The sequence below is a fragment of the Humulus lupulus genome, chromosome X, assembly GCF_963169125.1.
Source record: "Humulus lupulus chromosome X, drHumLupu1.1, whole genome shotgun sequence".
NCBI lineage: Eukaryota > Viridiplantae > Streptophyta > Magnoliopsida > Rosales > Cannabaceae > Humulus > Humulus lupulus.
Window position 1 is genome coordinate 264,268,829 of NC_084802.1, and position 20,092 is coordinate 264,288,920.

Genomic DNA, 20,092 nt, shown 5'->3' on the forward strand with positions numbered 1-20,092 from the left:
ATCTCAACAATCATGCTAATAAGCATATTGATTCACATTCATACCCAGACATGGTGCTAATAAGCACTTCCTGACATTCACAACAAAATAACAATGCTAATAACCATTTTATGACATTTATAGACAAATATTGTGGGTAATAAGCATTTCTTTAACATTTATCAGTATTAACAGTGCTAATAAGTATTTCCTGGCCTACATACACATAACAATGCTAATAAGTGTTTCCTTTGCATTCACAAGCAATATCAATGCTAATAAGCATATCTTTATCAATCATACAATAGTCTAGGGCCAGGCCCAATCAGGACATCACATGCTCCCTAATAAGGCAGGCAGAGAAGGCATTTATATCCTATCTAAGAAGTTAAATACATAACCACGTAAACAGTTACCAAACCCTGATTTGAGCTTGTCTTCAGTGGCGAGTGTACATGCCCAGCTTGTCTTCAGGAACTGTTAACCTTGACACGGTCTGATACTAAGTTATAACGCCCCGGATAGCCAAGACTATTACACTATGCATTTTAAATAGTCCTAGACCCGCTAAACAAGTCATTTGGCCATAAACGTGATTAACGATTTAGGATTAATGTTTTTGGTTTAAAGGTACAAACGTTTCATTAAAATATTTACGTTCATACGTGGGATCCCAAAACAATGTTTAATAGGGGGAATTATAATTCAAAAGTTACAACCAGCCGGCCTAAGAAGAAAAATAGGGTTTGACCCTACCTCATTTGGGAATCCCCTGCCGTGGTGGTCGAGCAGCGACATATGTACACGTCGCCACCGAAGCTCTCCAACTCATGACATGTCGAGCTTTCCTTTACCCTTACTTGCACAACATAGCACCCGTGAGCCAAGGCTCAACAAGAAAACTTAAGCATGGTGATAAGCAGTTGATAATATATCATAGGATAATAATAAGCATGCCTAGCAGTAATAACCCTACTCATGCATGCATTTTATGCAAATAAGTGACCACACTGTTACACTGTGGCTTGCTGCCCTAACTAGGTGACTAATAAGTCATCCCGGGGCCATGTGCCCTAGGATATAGGACTAATAAGTCACCCTGGGGCGCACCACCCTATCCTCTATATAACCAGCCTTAGAGCTGGCCCAGCATACCTGCTGCTTTAATTTTGCCGCGACCATTGGGTCAGACAAGGGTATAATACGCTCTAGATTAGGCCTTACCACATCAACTAGCGCTCAATGCACTATTGTCTCCCTTTACATATAAATCAAGCCCTTCCTAATCAGATGAGGCAAACAATCATACATTATATAAAAATTATCTAGATAAAGAGCATTCAACATGCTTAATCAAACAATTACAAGCATAATCATAACCATGCTCATTTACAAGGGCCCGAAACCTAATAAAATCTATATTTAACAACCGGACCAAGCCCTAACTACATACATCACGTATTGGGTGCAGTTTTCTTACCTCTAACCCAAGCACAAATTAGTTAACCACGACCCCTGAGCACGATCCTGTTCCAAGCCCTAGCGGTACCCTAGTCACAATTATAATAAGTAATATTTATCAATATCGAGTAAATAAAGAATTTCAAACCGAGTCCTAGTCTCTAGGAACTTGATTTCTACTAATCCAGGTAGTAGAATCCTTCCCAAGCCCTTATGAGGTTTGAGTACCCGTCGCTCAAAACCTATTTTGGACATTTCTTCGTATGCGCACCGCGGCGCCCCCTAACGAGTCATTGCACGCCTCAAGTCAGAGATCCCCCTAGCTTAACTCCCAGGGATGCATGCCGCGGCACAACCCTGATGGTTCGTAGAGCACCTACGTGGCCAGAGAACACCTGGGTCCTGGGTTCACGCGGGTCGCGGCGCTCCAAGAACAGGGTTGCGACGCGACCCTACGAACCTAGTTTTTCCAGCTTTTCTCCAAGCCAACTTCCCCCAAAAATCCATCCCAAAGAAATCCCAAAGTCACATTTGAATCTCAGAACATCATCAATGCATTATCACCATCAAAACCCAACCTTAAATTCAACCAAAACCCCCCACACAACTCAACATCCACACCTTGAGCCTCAAAGCTCAAGAACACCTTTAAAACCAAAATAGAATTAATAAAAATTGAGATTCAAGCTTACCACAACTGTAAAATTCAACTTCCTAATTGCATCTAATCAAAGTCTAGACCTCAAGTCTTCAATTTCAAAGCCTTAGCTTCCAAAGTTCCCAAGAAAATCCACGTCTGAGAGAGAGAGATAGCTACTTTGTTACACTCTTTTCCTATCCCTTGAGTTAATAAACTCAGCTGCCAAAATAACCTAAGGGTCAAAAAAGGACCAAAGTGCCCCTAAGGCCAAATCTCTCTCTCAAAGCCCCTCGACGACAAATAAGTCTTTTGTCACTTTTTCCCATTAATCATAATTAACGCCTTACAATTCCCACTATCTCCAATATCCTAGAATAATCACTAAAAAAAATCTATTACCCAAAACATCTTGGTAATGTAATAAATTATTAAAATACCCCTAGGCTCACCCCAAGTCGAGTATTTGACCCCGTCATAACTAAACCAATAACTTGCTTCCTAGGATTGCCTCATGTCGAACAATCCAAATATATCCACATAATATATATTCAAATATGTCCTCAATGGGCCAAAATTACAAAAATGCCCTTCTAATAAGAAACGGGACCACATTCATTCTTAATACACCTAAACATGCAAATACATTCATATTATAATATAACTCATATAATTCATATAATTATTCATATCATCACATAATAATGCAATTAAATCAATTATTGCGCTCCTGGCCCCCTAATCAAAGCACTAAGCCTTATTAGGAAAATTGGGTTGTTACAGCACCAAATGTTGCAAAACTTCTTGCAGCAAGGCCTAATTATAAGTACACTAAAGGGGAGTTATTCCAACTTCAAATAGACTAAAAATTGGGACAAGATTCCCCGGTACTCAAGGCATATGGAACCCAAGATAATGAAATATTTGTCTTGGATGAATGTGATTTTAGAGGATGATTCTTCGGTTTTAGAACGCTGAATTAGGATCTACTAAACATGCATGTACTTTTATACAACTTTAGGAAAGCTGTGAAGGATGAAGACAAGGGTTGTTCGTATAAGACAAGGAAAAAGGATAAGCTTGAATGAATTTTGGAAATAAATATATTGTTTTAAGACAATGTTTATTTTATTCTGATTTTCAGTGGAAATTTTTATTTCAGTTTTCCATATTAAATCAACAACAATTTGTATTTACTTTCACAAGTAATAAAATCATATTTATTTAAATGGATGTGAATTGTGTGGTGGATGTATGGAAAACGAGCTATACCTTGTACGCCCTGTTTTTCCCACGGGCTGATTAGCGAGCCGAGCTGCGGCCTAATCATAGTTGTCTCGTGGACGTCCCGCAGACCGGAGCTTCTGTCATTAGGTCGTACCTACTTAGCTCGAGGAAACTCAAGGGTTCGCCAAGATTGCACAAGACTTGACCCCGGATTCTGAAGGCCTATGGTCGAGTTAAGTATCCAGCTTGCGGTACGAATTGGGTATGAAGGCTGTGACCCTTTGTAAAGTCAACACACACAAGGTAAACGTGCATATATCAGACATCACGTGTCTGATATGCCCCTGACTTCTCAGACACGCAGCAGGAACGTGCGTATTCAGACACCCACGAGTCACGACTGGGTTGGGCCGTGTGGCCCATTATCTCATTACCTATCGATTTGACCATACTAATGTGTCAGGTTTAGGAATTAATCATGAATGTCACAGAGTTGATGTGATAGATAAGAGGGTCACGGGATGACCTTCTTACCAACTCCTAGGTGCCTTCCCCTATAAATATGGAGACCTTGGGACTTAATAAGGGTTGGATTCTCTATTGTAAAAAAGGCCCTGTAATCAAATATCCAGTATAGAGCAATAATACTGACTAGTGGAGTAGAAGGATTTTAACCTTTGAACCACTCAAAAACGTGTCTTGTGTCACCTCTTTCCTTTTCTAAGATCTTATATTTGTTTCGGTTCACACTTAGCACTAATCCCTTTCTCTTCATTTCTTAATTACCTGTTGGCGAAGAACCGCGTCAACATACCTATTGAAACCAAATGAACCCTATGTACTAAATACTTAGTTGTTTAAGATAGCTACACGTAAGACTGTTAAGCGAAAAAATGTCAATAGCATTAGAAATGACGTAGCTTTGGCATCTTCACTTTGGTTATATATGATATGATAAGATTCAAAGACTAACAAAGGCTAGGCCTTTGAGGGAACTTAGCTAGGGTCACCTACATTTTTGTGAATCTAATCTCGAGGGCAAAATGACAAAGCGTTCATTCTCTATGATAGGAGAAAGCACCAAAGAACCACTAGGGCTAGTATATTCAAATGTTAGGGACTAATGAATGTTTAGGGGAGGGGTCGGTATGAGTATTTTGTCACCTTCATTGACGATTGCTCTAGATACTTATGTAAGTACCTAAAGCATAGGAATTCTAAGAATTTGTTAACAAGTTGAAAGAATTCATTGCTGTGGCTTTAAAGCCAAATTAGGTATAACTTTAAAGATCTCGTGATCTGATTGGGATGGAGGATATTTGGATAATCAGAACCAAGATCATTTAATTGAACTTGGAGAATTGTCTAAAGAAACTGCCCAAGGGACTTCGCAATAGAACGGTGTTGCAGAGCGTCGTGAATCGCACGTTTATGAAAATGTGTGTTCTATGAGAAACTATTCAACTTTACTGAATTCTTACCCAGATCTTTTCTAGAGACATACTACCTAGATGGCATGTGACATTTTTTAAAAATTTATGCCATCTCAAAGCTGTCTCCAAGAAACCACTAGATTTACGGAATGGTCATGAGCTTTTGTTACGTCATTATAGAATTTGGGGGTGTCCTGCTCATGTTCTGAGGAAGAAGGTAGGAAAGCTAGAATACTGAACTGATGTATGCTTGTTTGATGGCTATCCTAAAGGTACTCAGGGTGGTCTGTTTTATAGTCCAGTTGACAAGAAAGTGTTTTGCTCTACAAACGTTACTTTTCTGGATAACGACTTCATAATGAATTTCAAGTCTCATTGCAAAATAGTATTAGATGAAAAACAATAAACTATTGTTCCATCTTCACCGATGCAAGTCGATGAAATCAAGGTAGATTAAGAAACCACTAATCCAAGTCAGAAAGTTACACTGTGTCATCGTAGTGGGAGGGTTTCTCGGAACCCGGTACTTATGAGATGGATAGTGAAACCCACAAGCTGGTTAGGATACAAGTAACAATGATCCATTGGCCTATAAACAGGCAATGGGTATGTCTAAAAGGGATCTTTGGCTCGAAGCCAAGTATAAGGAAATTGAGTCTAAGTACTCTAAATTTTTCAAAGATTTTGTAGATGCACCATTGGACTTTAGGCCCATAAGAAGAAGAGGGGAGCTGATGGAAAGGTAGAGACATTTAAGGCTTTACTCATGGAAAAGAGAGAGTCGACTTAGAGAAAACATTTTCTCCAATAGCCCTGATTAAATTCATTTAGTGTACTCTTATCCATAGCCACAACTCTTGATTAAGAGATAAGGCAAATGGACATCAAAGACGCATTTTTAATCGCTATCTTGATGAGACCATTAACATTGACCAATCAGATGGATTTAAAGTAGCTAGACAAGAAAGTCGACAAGCTGAGTAGGTCATTCTATGTACTTAAATAAGCTTCACACTCCTAGAACTTAAGGTTTAATGGAAACATTAAGACCTATGGTTTTGAATAAAATGTAGTTGAGCCTTGTATTTAACCAACTCAGTTAAAAGGACATTGTGGTGTTCCTTTATGTAGATGATATCTTACTCATTGGAAACAATGTCAAGAAATTACAAAGACATAAATAAGTAGGTGGAAACAAAATTTTAGATTTCGTTGTAGAAAGTCGTGTTCTTGGTATCCAGATCATCAAAGATAGAAAGAACTAAATTTTTGCTATGTTCAAGCGGCCTACTTTGGTGAGGCGCTTGGGTGTTACTCTATAAAAAATTATGAGAAAGGATGTTTAGAGTCTTGACATGGAATATAGCTAGGGGAAAAGTAGCAGTCTCCACAAATTCCTCAAGAGAAAGAAAAGAATAAGTGAATATCATATCCATTTGCAATTAGAAGTCTAATGCATGCTATGTTGTGTGTTGTGACCAAAGATCTGCTATGTAGTGGGAGTGGTGAGCAAGTGTCAGTGAAACCTTGGAAATGAACAATAGATAATGATCGATATCTTAAACTGACTAGAGACTATATGTTAGTCTATTCAGGTTGATCTTTGAATCTATTAGGCTACATAGATTCAGATTTTTGACTAATGTTGATGACTGAAAGTCTACTTTTGAAAAATGTTTTTACTCATGGGGGTGGAGCTATGATTTGGAGAAGTGATAGGTTGTCTGCCATCTTAGTAGTTGTGATATGCAGAAGCGTTAGGCTATTTGCCATTTCATATTCCACCTTGGAGGCTGAGTACATAGTTGTGTCTGTGGCGACTAAAGAAATAGTCAAGTTGAGGAAGTTCTATACAGATCTCAGTATTATGAGGCAATAATGAGGCAATAGTGAATTTGAAAGAAACTCAAAGCCAGAAAAGAGAAAAGCATATAGAGAGAAAGTACCACATAATTGGGGTTGTGTGGCAAAAGCGTGAAGTGAAGGTGATGAAGATAGCGTTAGAAGGAAATCTTTCATATCCCTTTACAGAGATATAAGTAGAGAGCATAATTGAGAAATATCTCCCATTTTTTTTAAAAGGGAAAGTGGGAGTTTGTTGGGTTTTAAGCCATTATAAAATCATGTCGGACATGTAACGCGACTTTATATTGTCAATAAAAGAAGTAGAAATCATTTAATTTGACAACCGTGTTGCTTAATTGTTTTATTAAAGGATTATTGGAATAATACAAACATTTATAAAATCCCGAACACATAAATGGTTACAATTATAGTGATTAGGTCATAGTGGACTATAATTGTAGTTATATGTTCAAAAGAATCCTAAGATTAAGTCAGTGCATTGGAGATTTAGTAGTGTAATTGAGTGGGAGTATTAATCATAGATATGAAATCTATAGCTTCTATATGAGAGGTAAAAATATGACTTCCTTAATAGCTTAGTCTAAAAGGGTAAATGATCTAGCGCTCATATCTGTGATTAAGTTCACATATTTATCACTTACAAGGGACTTAGTGGGAGTTAAGGATAAAATACAAATGAGGGGTAAAAGGGTAATTTTCACCCAGCACATTTGTAAGTCATCCATATAAGATTGACTGACTGTAATGGTTATAACAATGTATAACGTATTTGTGGTTTAGAAAATACATTCTATGAATTCAAGAGTTCAATTCTGAATCTATAGTGGAGTCATGAGTAATTAATAAATTGTGAGATAATTTATTTAATAAATAAACTCACGTGAATTTATTGTAGCTTGTGTTCATGGATCCATGGTCCCCATGACATCTTTTATCAATTCAAGTTTAATAGTCTCAAACAATTGATTTAATTATATTAGAATTATCAAATTGACCAGGTCAATGTAGTGATATTTACATGTAATGAGAATTTGAGAATAAAAGAGAATTTTTGGGAAAATTTATTAATATTGATAAATTGGTGTCAATAAAAATAAATAATACTATATCAAGTTTCAAATTATAATTATTAAATTTGAATAATGATTTTGTTGACTCTCGATTTGGCCAACGACACAGAGTCAGAATAACGACAAAGAAATAAGAAGGCAATCAAGAATGGAATCAAATGGTAAAGAAATGGCACAAGTGATTTATAGTGGTTCGACCCCAACTGTGTGGTAATAACCTACGTCCAGTTAGTGATATTATTGATGTTTAATCCCAATGCCGTGATCAAAGAACTAGAGTTCTTGAGTTTTACAAGCCTTGGGAACTTTTTGGTGGATACTCGCACTATGCTCTTTCTATGAATATTTAGAGAAAAGGTTAAAAAGTCCCTTCCTTGAGCCCTCTTATTCATATTTATAGGCTCAAGGGGGTTACATGGGCCAATGGGCCTTAATTATCCTTAATATCAGCGTATCAAGGCAATAAAGAGAAAATAATAAATGTAGTTATTACAAGATTACATATCTTCAAAGGAAATAAACTGAAGCATGCGACCATGCTGGTCGCAGCTAATCGCGAGATCTGATGAAGCAACAAGGAGCTGGTCGATTGGCGAACAGCACCTCTTCACTTTGTCGCTGCCACGTGCCAACCGCGTGTACCCCACCAAATCTGTTAGAGCCGCCCATGCCTTTTCAAAAAAGGCAACCAATCATGTCTTTTCAGTTTCCAAAAACTTGTCTGATAGCTATTGCGTTTCCCCATGCTTTGAAAAAAGTAATTCCATGATTACTTATTTTACAGTGGTACGGCCAATATAAATAATCCCCCAGGATCATTTTTCACTTTTCACTTTCTCTTCAAGAACACTGAAGAACAAGGCACAGAAAACTCAGAATCCTCAGATGAACTCGACGATCCACGGAGTTTCTGCCTAGCCAACCGACTTAGTGTCTTAGAAACTAGCTTCAATCTTTTATCCATGTAAGTTTATCGACCTTCTCAGTCATTGAAATTCCATACAATATCTATTTTATATCTGTTTTGTATCCTGAGTCCTTGAATGTTCTTGAAATAAACTGTTTTGGGGTAAATGGGCATACTGGTTTGCACTAAATTTGGTAGGAGAGTAACATTTTTCTGGGACGGCGAAGTAGTTGGGTAGTTATGATTATAACTTTAGGGCGTGAAACTGATGTAAAAATTCGATTTCTAAGCTTGTAGAAAAAACTGGGTTTTTCCCGCCCTTTCAGAGTCGAAAAGTTTTTCATGAAAAACTTTGTACTTTTGCTTTTTAATCCATTTCCAAACTGTTCGCTTGAAATATAGTGTTTTTTGTCAGAATGATGCTGGTCGTATAAAAGCATAACTTTTATACACGAGCAACGTTATTCCAACTTTTAAACATCTTGATCCTTCTAGCCATTAGATTCTCATCGCCCCTTTTCTGTTTGTAGATTTTCATGCAAGATCCGTGGGGAGGTGAGAGGCCAATCGACGACAATCTGCTGGCCCAACTGCTCAAGGACGAAGAACAACCATCATGGCTAATTCTGGAGATCCCTTTTTCTCGAAACACCCCAAGTAATCCTTCGACCCCACCTCAAAACATGGGTTGAGTAAAGTCTATAGCTCAGAAAAAGAAATCATCCAACCTTTCTTCAAATCAACCTACTCCTCGGGCTGAAATTCCTTCGACCAGTGGTCGAGATGAAAATACTCCTGATCCAGAAAGCCATAATCAAGCCCAACTCCGAAACGTCATTCGACCAGATGTTGAATGGTACGTTTCTCCTCCTAGCCAAATCTTGATTAGAAAGATAGCCAATTATATCAGGAAGTACAGACTTCCTGGGGTAGCCTTAGTTCGACCCACCAGAGACCAACGGGCAAACCTGCCTGGAGGCACCTTCAGCGCCTGGTCGAGGTATCATATTCAAGCAGGAGCGATCCTACCTCTCCATCCTTTCTTCCAAGGAGTGGCCAACTATTTTGGGGTCACTCCTTTCCAAATAACCCCAAATCGGTATAGAATTCTCTCTCCACTCTATATCCTTTACAGTCATAAGAAGTGGCCTATTCCTACGCCACATGAAGTCAACTACCTGTTCGACGTCAAATCAAACCCCAACCAAGAAAATACGGGGTTCTTTCATCTTTGCCACCAGGAAATGACCCGCACTTTCCTGAGTTATACCACCTTCAATCCAATGTGGGGAAGTACCATCTAGAGTAGTTTTTGACTACCGACTTGGTCGCCAACAACCTGGCCTTCGCCCAAGGAAGTAATATCTTTGCTCTCCTGTTCATTTATTTTCCTTGTATTTTATCTGCATTCCCTTAGAGCATTAGCATATTGCAGGTCCATGGCTGCGACCGGCTTCTACTCCAGAAATGGAAGTCCGAGCAGCACTCTTGGCCAGCAGGACTGACGTAGAGAAGAGCTTCAAACAGTTGGTCACTGAAGCCAACCTGAGACTGGTCGAGCTTCTGGCACCTCACCAGGACGTGAGGGAACAATGGCGGGGAGTGTCACCGGTGAGGATATTCCCGAGCAGCACCCAGATGTGTCGCAACCTCACCTATCGACGAGTCTTCGGATGAGAACGGTACTGATCTCTCGCTCTTAGATAGTTTGCCAATTCCCTGTCACTTATTTGACGGGGATGGCAACTTTAAGTATATTTCAAACTTAGATTCAGATTTCTTCCAGGCAGTAAGTGAGGGTAGCAGTAGTTCAGTAAGTAATGTAGCGACCAGTAATTATAGCTCGGGTATTTTGCTTACAACTGCCTTTGTTTCCATCTTTTTCATAGCATACTCACTTATTTTTACTATCTAACTGTGTGTATTTTCCTTCTTGTAGATATGCAATTTGAAGAGATCTTCGATCTTTACAGTGTGCCTGATTCTTCTGCGAGCAGGAAGAAAGCGAGCAGGCAGCATCGCGGGAAATGTAGCAAAGAGCCTCCAGCTAAGAAATCCCGCACTAAGGACCCTCCAGCAGCTGGTCCTTTGAAAAATACAACACCACCTCCATCTCCCCTCAACCAGCAAACTCCGCCTACACCGGTCGAGTCGACCCCTTCCCCACCAGCTCCTGTCGATCAGACACAGCCGGCATCCTCTATTCAAACAGAGGATTACATATCGATCCACACTCTAAGATTGGCCAAGGACAGGATGACAAGGATCCTGAGGCACGAGCACAGCTGAGATGCTATGGCTGGGATAGAGTTGATGGATGTCGACCAGATCTTGCCAGTGTAAGTTGTCTCTTCCTGTTGACACAATCTTTTTATCTATAATTGTCATTTTAACTTTTGTTCTGATCGCATGCAATGCTAATCGTGACTGCCAGTCGGCTCCACTCGGGGGTCATCACTGAGCAATCCAAGTTGTTCGAGCAATAGCACGCTGTGGAGCTTAAGGCCGTCGAAGTGAAATATGTCGAGCAACTTGAGGTGGCTTAGAAGGAGAATGTGACATTGCTCGAGGAGAAAAGTAAAATGGCTGAGGAGATGAAGGAGAAATAGACTGCCCTTGACAAAGCTCTCGAGGCAAAGGCGAAGTAAAAAGAGTCTCACCTTATCAATTTTCGCGAATCCAAAAAGCTTGAGGCCGACCTGATCGAGAGCAGGCAAGAGGCTGATAAGTTGGAGGCTCGCATCAAGGATCTCAAAAAAGCCAACACTAGCAATCTGGAGAGGTACAAGGGCACCACGTCGAAGTGTTTCTATGATTTCTGGAAACACAATCAAGGGACCAATTTCAACTATCTCCATGAGGGAATGAGGCAAAATGAAATAGCCTGCTGCATTGCTCGCTTGGAGGAAGAAGAAAAAGCGAAGATCCCAGCCTCGCTCGAAATCTCTTTGGCCATTGGTGTTGAAGGTGTGAATAATGAAGCCGAAGCTACAGTCGACCAAGAAAATCCACAAGACCCTCCTGCCTCATGATTATAATGTTTATATATATATATTTTTTTTCTCTGTACTTTCTCTGTACTTTAAAATAATTATTTTTATTGCTGCATAGGCAACTTTAACTTTCAATCGGACAATTACATCTGAGCAGTAACTGCTCGGGGCGTAAAAGATTTCTTTTTTGATATTATAATACTTGCATTTATTATAATATTTGTTCGCATGACCGAACTTAGCATAGCACTTTTGTTTGATTTAACAAAATACAAAATTTTGAAAAATACTCTAAGTACCGTAGCATGCTTTCACTTATTTTGCTTGTGTGTTTACATACATGTCGATATGCTTTGCTTACTAGATGCCTTATGTGCCCCCCAAGTGATTGAGGAGCTTTAGGTCCTCGATCACTTGTCTTGACCAAAACCTGTTCAAACATTTCTGCTTGTAGTAGAGAATTTAAAATGATAATATAGCAAATCATCACACGTAATGCGCAAATACTTGTAATAAATACAATAGTTGGCAAGAATGACTGGCTGCGTACAGTCCCTTTTAATTCTCGTAATAAATGGACAAACATGTATGTACAAGTGATCAACAAAATGATCTTGCACTTATAAGCGATCAGTCATATAAAATGACCAACCCTTTTTCATAACTTGTAAAATGTAAAATTAATACAAGCCAATTCTTTAAGAAGAATTGTTTATTGATAGTACTTGCGCAGGTGTTCTCCATTCCAATAGCGAGGAATGAGATCTCCATTTAAGCGAGCAAGTTTGTAAGTGCCTAGATGGATGACTTCTTCAATTTGGTACGGTCCATCCCAATTAGGCCTAAGTACTCCAGCAGCCTGGTTGCGAGTATTGAGGAAAACCCTTCGAAATACTAGATCTCTGACACTAAATTTTCTTTCGTGTACTTTAGAATTGAAATACCGGGCGACCTTTTGCTGGTACGTTGCTCCTCAGAGTTGGGCTTGCTCACGCTTTTCATCGACCAAATCTAGAGATTCCATCAACAGCTGGCTATTGGAGCCTTGATCATACGTTATTCTTCGATGGGTCGGCGAATCTAACTCCACAGGCAGCATAGCCTCATATCCTTAGGCTAAAGAAAACAGAGTATGGCCTATTGATGTTCGATGGGAAGTTCTGTATGACCAGAGGACTTCAGGCAATTGTTCTGGCCATGCCCCTTCGCTTCCTCAAGTATTTTCTTTAGAGTATCTCTTAGCGTTTTATTGACTACCTCGACTTGTCTGTTTGCCTGAAAATGAGCAACTGAAGAAAAGATCTTGATAATTCCATGTCATTCGCAAAAATCTGTGAACAGATCACTATCAAACTGGGTGCCATTTTCTGAGACAATCTTTCTTGGCAATCCATAGCGACACAGATGTTTTTGACTACGAAATCCATCACATTCTTGGCCGTTATAGTTGCAAGTGGCTTAGCTTCGGCACATTTAGTGAAGTAATCGACGACCACTACGGCGTACTTGATGCCGCCTTTTCCTGTGGGCAGAGATCCGATTAGATCTATACCCCAGACTACGAATGGCCACAGACTTTGTATCTGTTTTAGCTCATTAGGGACAGTTCGTGGGATTTTGGAGAACCTTTGGCATTTGTCATACCTCTGCACAAATTCCATTGAGTCTTCATTCATTGTTGGCCAGAAGTATCCTTGCCTTAGGGTCTGTTTTGATAAACTTTGCCCCCCAGCATGGTCCCCACAGAAACCTTCATGGACATCTCTCATCAATTCTTTGGCTTTCTCTTTCGAAATACACCTGAGGAGTGGCATTGAGTATTCCCTTCGGTACAAGATTCCATTGACCAGCATATACCTAGCAGCCTACCACTGAAGGGTCCTGGCTTTGTTTCTATCCGTCGGTAACATGCCCTGCGTCAAGTACTCTATGTAAGGTCCCATCCATGTGTCCACCGCCTGAATCAACAAAGAGGTCTCTTCTGCTCGAATGCTTGGTGTAGATGGTCGTTCAACCGGCACTATGTTTAGAGTGTCAGCATCCTTGGCACTTACTTTCTTGGCCAAAGCATTAGCGTTTGAATTTTTTTCGAGAGGTACTTGCTGGAGAGTGTACTTATCAAAATGCACCAATAGATCCTTTGCTTTATCTGAGTAAGCAACAATTTTAAGCCTCGGGCCTGATACTCTCCAATGATTTGATTGACTACTAGTTGAGAGTCACTGTAGATATCTAGTGACTTTATGTGCATGCTTCTGGCTAGATGTAATCCTGCGAGCAGTGCTTCATATTCAACTTCGTTGTTAGAGGCAGTGAAGTCGAATCTGATCGCGCTGTGAAATAGATGCCCCTCAAGCGTTATCAAAATCACTCCTGCTCCTACCGTGGTGCTCATTAGAAGAACCATCCACTACAAGAAAAAATGCTTTTAGTAAGACCAAAAATGTGTTATCAAAACATACCATAACACTTTTTGACGTGTTAAGACCGACTATGTTATCGTAGGTCAGGGTACTTTACATAACACTTTATCATTGTTATACATATGTGTTATTATACTGTCAACGATAACACACTTTCTGTGTTATTTTAATAAATAGATAAGTGTTTAATTATATTATTTATAGTCGATTATATAACACATTTCAATACTTATAAATTTTTGTTATACTACACTTTTGTATAACACATTTTTTGTGTTATATAATGAAGTTTGCATAACAAAATTCTTTACTTATAAAAAGTGTTATTGTAATAAATATTATAACACAATTTTCGTATTATTTGCATATTTATATAAGTTTAAATTCTCATTATATATTCATTTATAGAAAATAGTTTGCATAACATAATTTTATGCTTATAAACCAGTGTCATTGTAAAAGATACGATAACACATTTTTTGTATTATTCTAATATTTGGATAAGCTTGAATTATTAATATATAAACTTGTACATTATAATTATTTTCTATTTCTTTAATTCAAATCTGCTTCATTTAATATACTTAAGACACCATTAACATTGTACACTTAAGACACCATTAACATTGTACAAATATATTTTTGAGTAACAATTATATGGTTCATAACACATATAACCAAATAATTGTGTCAAAATACATTCAAGATTATCTAAAAAATAATCCAAAAGTCTTGTGATATTCAACACTTCCTAATTAACATAAACAAAACATTCTCACAATAGTCAACAAAATAGTCTTAAACAATTGCATATTCAAAAGTAAAGGTAGGAATTCATGATCTTCCAAATGCCAGCACACCAAAGCCTTCCAAATCAGATTTTCTTTTGCACTTCACTTGTTGAATCTGGTAAATAAAACATAAAAGAAAAACTAATGAGGTCATGAAATATCATACCATTCATCTAAAATAGTCAATAATACTATCATAATCTTGGATTGCATATCGGTTAATGTTGAACAAGCATTTATACTAGTAAAATAAATATCCAATCAAGAAAGATTCTACTATTTCTAACCAAAAAATTATTCGCTAGTTTAAAAGGGCATGTCATGTGTAAAATGTTTGTGTGCACATATCATCAAAGAGAATAGAGAATGAATGAACTAAACTTTATTGAAATATATGCAAGTGTTGAATATTTGTGATTCAACACTTGTAATGAGCTAAAAATTAGAGTAAGACTAATAGACTCATAGCAAACCATATCAGATCGATCAGATACCACTTAATAGATAAATTTTGTAGTAATAAAATCATTTATAGCTAACTTCTGCACTAAAGGATTCAATATAATTCATGAAGAACAGAGAAACAATAGTCTTTACAACACAAAAGCTACAAAAAATCATGATCATAAAAATATTAAATTGCAATGCAATAAATCCAATATGTTAGTAATACTCCACAACTTAGGCTCTTTTATCTAGGAAGAGAACTAAGTGAAACCTCCATATACAGGACCTAGAATCTTAATCAACAAGAAAGTGCAGATTGTTTTATAAAATAAACAGGGCTTATAATCAAAGATCAAATATATAAATTTCAAGCCATGCTAAGTAAAGCTAATTTCAGCAGCCATGCTAAGTAAAGGTAAGACCATTTGCCTCAACCTCAAAACAAGATCAAATCAGAGAACACAAAGAAACAAAAAAATCAAGAAAAACACCATAAGAGGGCAATCTTTTTCAATCTACTATCAACAATCAAATATTACAAGGTCTTATACCAATTTTATATGTAGTTTATTCAAAATCATGGTAATACTATCTGCAGTCAAAATGAAAATTTGGAGTATCTACCAATTAAGTTTCTCATCCTTATCTTGAGCTTGGTTCTGGAGCTTCAGATAATGCAAGACAGGACTACTGTATTTGGAATCAAGTTTAGAACCATACCAAAATTTTGTTCACATGATTGCATTATCAAAGAAAATTCCAAGAAAAGCACTAGCTGACATAAACCATCTCTATGGGCTTGTACAGATGCAGATGAGAACATGCATATGTTCACCTTATATATATTAAGAGAATCTTAAACAATCATAGAAAGATAATCATAGTTCAATATACTGACCTCCGATTTTCCAATCAAAAGAAACTTGTTGAAAATCTCAGAAATGGTTTCTTGAACATCTCATTGGTTAAATATTGGGCCTCACCTTAAGCATCTACTAATGTTGCATGAGGTAGTTCTATCAAAAAAAAAAAAAATCAGAGAAATCCACATATACATGAAAAACCAAAGAACAGAGAACCAAATGTCACTTGAGCTTGTGAAATTACAGTATCCATGTAAATATGTATGTGCCTTTTATACCTTAGGAAAATCTGAGTGAAAGTATACCTTACAATTTTATTGAAGACTCAAATTCCTAAAATCAGCAAGCTAAAAAATGAGTGAAAGTATACCTTAGACTTTTATTGAAGACTCAAATTCCTAAAATCAACAAGCAAAACAATGAGTGAAAGTATACCTTAGGCTTTTATTAAAGACTCAAATTCCTAAAATCAGCAAGCAAAACAATGATTTTATGTCTAAAAGCAACAACTCAATAGATCAAAATTTTCATATGATGATCCAAATATAATATAATGAAAGAAAAAAATGCCACAGTATACTTCTATGAAAAAGAAAAAGAAAAAGAAAAAAAAACAAGCTTCGTTGAACCAATGAACAAGTTTCTTCCTTTGTTTTCCTCTCCCTTTTTCTCTCCTTGCATTGATTTTTCACATAGATCAGTTCAGCTAGAAACTCAAGCAATACCATGATATTCAATAAAGATTTGAACATTCAATTTGAATTGAAAAAAAAATTCCTTTAATGAAAAAACATACAAATTTCTGATATATGACACTAAGTCATCTAAGCATAATAAGAACCATGAAATCGTTATCACATATCAACCGGGTTATCAATTCATCAAAAAAAATTAACTTTAAATGAGTAGAGAATGAAACTAGACATGCCCAAGCCTCTATAATCAGTCCTCCACATGCATACCATAATAGCTTAAACCAAACCACAAAAGGAAACATCAAACAAGAAGTTGTTTTCAAATCACTCCATGCATAAGAGCACTCTCCCATTTCCCTAGTGCTTCATGGTATTCTCCATTCTTTTAAAACATAAATTCATTATGCATAAAGAAATACAATATATATTAATATATATGTATATGTATAAATATATATTAAAAACTAATAGAGACACCTTGTTCACAAGAATATCCTTTTACTTATCCAGGAAGACCTCTGTCTCTTCAACAACTCTCAAAACCTCAAATAGCACCTTATGCTCTTGTGAGTTGGGTGCTACGTAGAACACATGACCAATCTAATTATCTAAACTTTTCTGTCAAAGTATGCAAAATAATAACTAAAGCAAAGACCAAACCTAAAGGAGTTGTTAAATCAGATTGTACTGTCTTATATGTCCCCTCTTCTTCTTGTAGCATTATCCTGATAACCCTGGCAAGACCAAACTGACACTTCATGGAGCTTTACCTGTGACCCTGCTTCTTTAGTGCTAACATCTTCAGCACAGTCGTTCGCTTTCTACTTCTGACTTGGAGTAGTCCCTCACACCGTCCATAAACCTTGAAGGAGATTTGTTCGTACAGTTCCTATACCTTCTACTTGTAGAGTTCACCTGAGCCGCTAATGCTTAAATCAATTAAGAACCTTTGTTACCAATTCATCACACCCCACCCGGTATAAGTTGTGATTCCTGAAATTTCTCTCTCCTTGACCCTCAGCTGGTGATAACCAGACCGCAGATCAATTCCTGGAGACATTGTCCTATCTAGTACCCGGGCATCTAAACTCCTTATTCATATCAAATGATGCTAACAATTTCCACAATGCGATGCTCTATCTGATTCACCCCGAGATCAAACTTCTTCAACTGCTTCAGTAGTTTTTTTTTCTTGTCAAACCATTATCATCTTTCATAATGTCCTTGATACCGAACCTATCTGTAGCCGAGTTATGGAGCGTGCCCAATCCTTCTTTGTACGCCTATCTGAACCCGTACTAGTCAGCTTAGTTTCTATTCCGTCCAACTAAAGTATTCCCATTGATTTTCCCCACTATCCATGGTTGTTTCTTAACAAATTTATTCCCACTCTGACCCATGCTAAGGCTTCCATATGACGAGCTCTATTGCTCTCACCACGTGCCCTTCTATCACCTGTGCCCCAATTCCTCTTCCAAAAATTCCTAATTCCTCTTAATATTTCCAGCCCCTCGCAAAGTATCTTGAAACATATTCCTTATGTCCGACTCTTTCTTGACACACTCTCACTACCGAGCTCCTCCAGCCCGTTATATACCCAGAAACGTGAACTTCCAGTTAACCGGTCAACTCTAAAAAACTAGCCTCAGTTTCAAATGTAACAAGGCATTCCAGTCTCCCATCCCCTAGCCATGGAAAATCCATCCTAACATATCGAGTCACTCTATGTAGAAGTCATGCCCTCACCTGACATCCTCCCAGGTGGCATCTCCTGCCTCTATGCATAGTAGATAACCTCACTGGTTTCCATCACTATCCTGACGGCTATCTTGTTAATCAGATTTTTCCCCTTTCTGGCAAAACCAAGAGCCATAAAGCTATCTGGGGTTCTTCTGCTTCAATTACCTAAAATCTATCCTTACTAAACCCCACCAATGGAAGCACTGCTATTTGCATCTCTGGCACTCATGCTCTATACATCATTCCTCAGTTCTTCGAACAACTTGGCCCTGTCTGCTATCCATATACAGATAATGAGTTCTTACATCGGAGCGGCCCAAATACTTTGGACTATTCCAGAGTTTAATCCTTAAATGGGTCATCATCACTTCCAACTACATCCATCTGTATCAATTTTTCGGAATGAATTACCCAATTCACAAAACCCATTGATATACACCGTTGTTTCCTTATCATTCCAAACCAAGCTTATAAACCTACTAGTCTCCACAGTTCAAACCATGTCTTTATAACCTCTTTTATCAATTCGCCATCTGAATTCTTTCCAACCCGTCATGCCAATGCCTCAGTCCGAGCACCATTTCCTGGCATCCCTCTGCCACAATACTTAACACAACCCTTTAGTCATGATCTCTCATCTTCGTATAACCAAGGGTGGAATTAACCTCGCCCATCCACTGACCAATTCTTTTTCAACCCAAATTTCCCTCAAAATCAGAGGATAACACCCTTTAGGCCTTTCACATAATACCCTTATCTGTCCATACCCTCACAATAAACCAACACTGGTAACCTTACTATCAAAGCACACAAAGCAGCTCTTTTCCCAGAGAATTATGTTGTTCCTCTGTTCCGTCTCAACTATTAAACTCCACAGCTTACTCACACACTAGCGATCATCTGCTGCGGCTTTCAGGGATAGATGGAGGTCTCTAACTCCAACTATTATCTAGAATCCCCCCTATAGAACAATGCCAAGTCCACTTAACCATTCTAGGCACAAACAATTTGAGTTCATCTGCCACTACTGACCAAACTCCTCAACCCTGAGGTTCACACTCTGAACCAATCCACAACTAGATCCAAATAACCACAGTTATCATGCATACATAAAGCATATTAGGCCAAATCCACAATGCCATACATTTAGCTACCGAATTTTATCACAACTAAGTATACCCACATTCATCATGCTTCATACGAGCCAATAAACAGATATAACATATGGATTCAATTTAGGCAGTTAACCACATACACTCAACATGCAAACCATTATCCCAATATTCATCCACATGCAATAACAATGCTATTCAGCACGCTTTAATCTCATCATGCAATAGTCAAGGGCCAAGCCCTATCAGTACCTCATGCATATGTCAACTCATTCATCATGCTCCATATAAATAAGCAGGCAAACAGGGTGTAACGCCCTGGATAGCCAAGACCATTACACTGTGTACTTATAAAGGTGCAGAACTTGCTAATCAAGTCATTAATTTGAAAGCGTGTCACTAGACATGTAAGATCTATGGTTAAAAAGGTTTTGGTCTCAAAAGACTC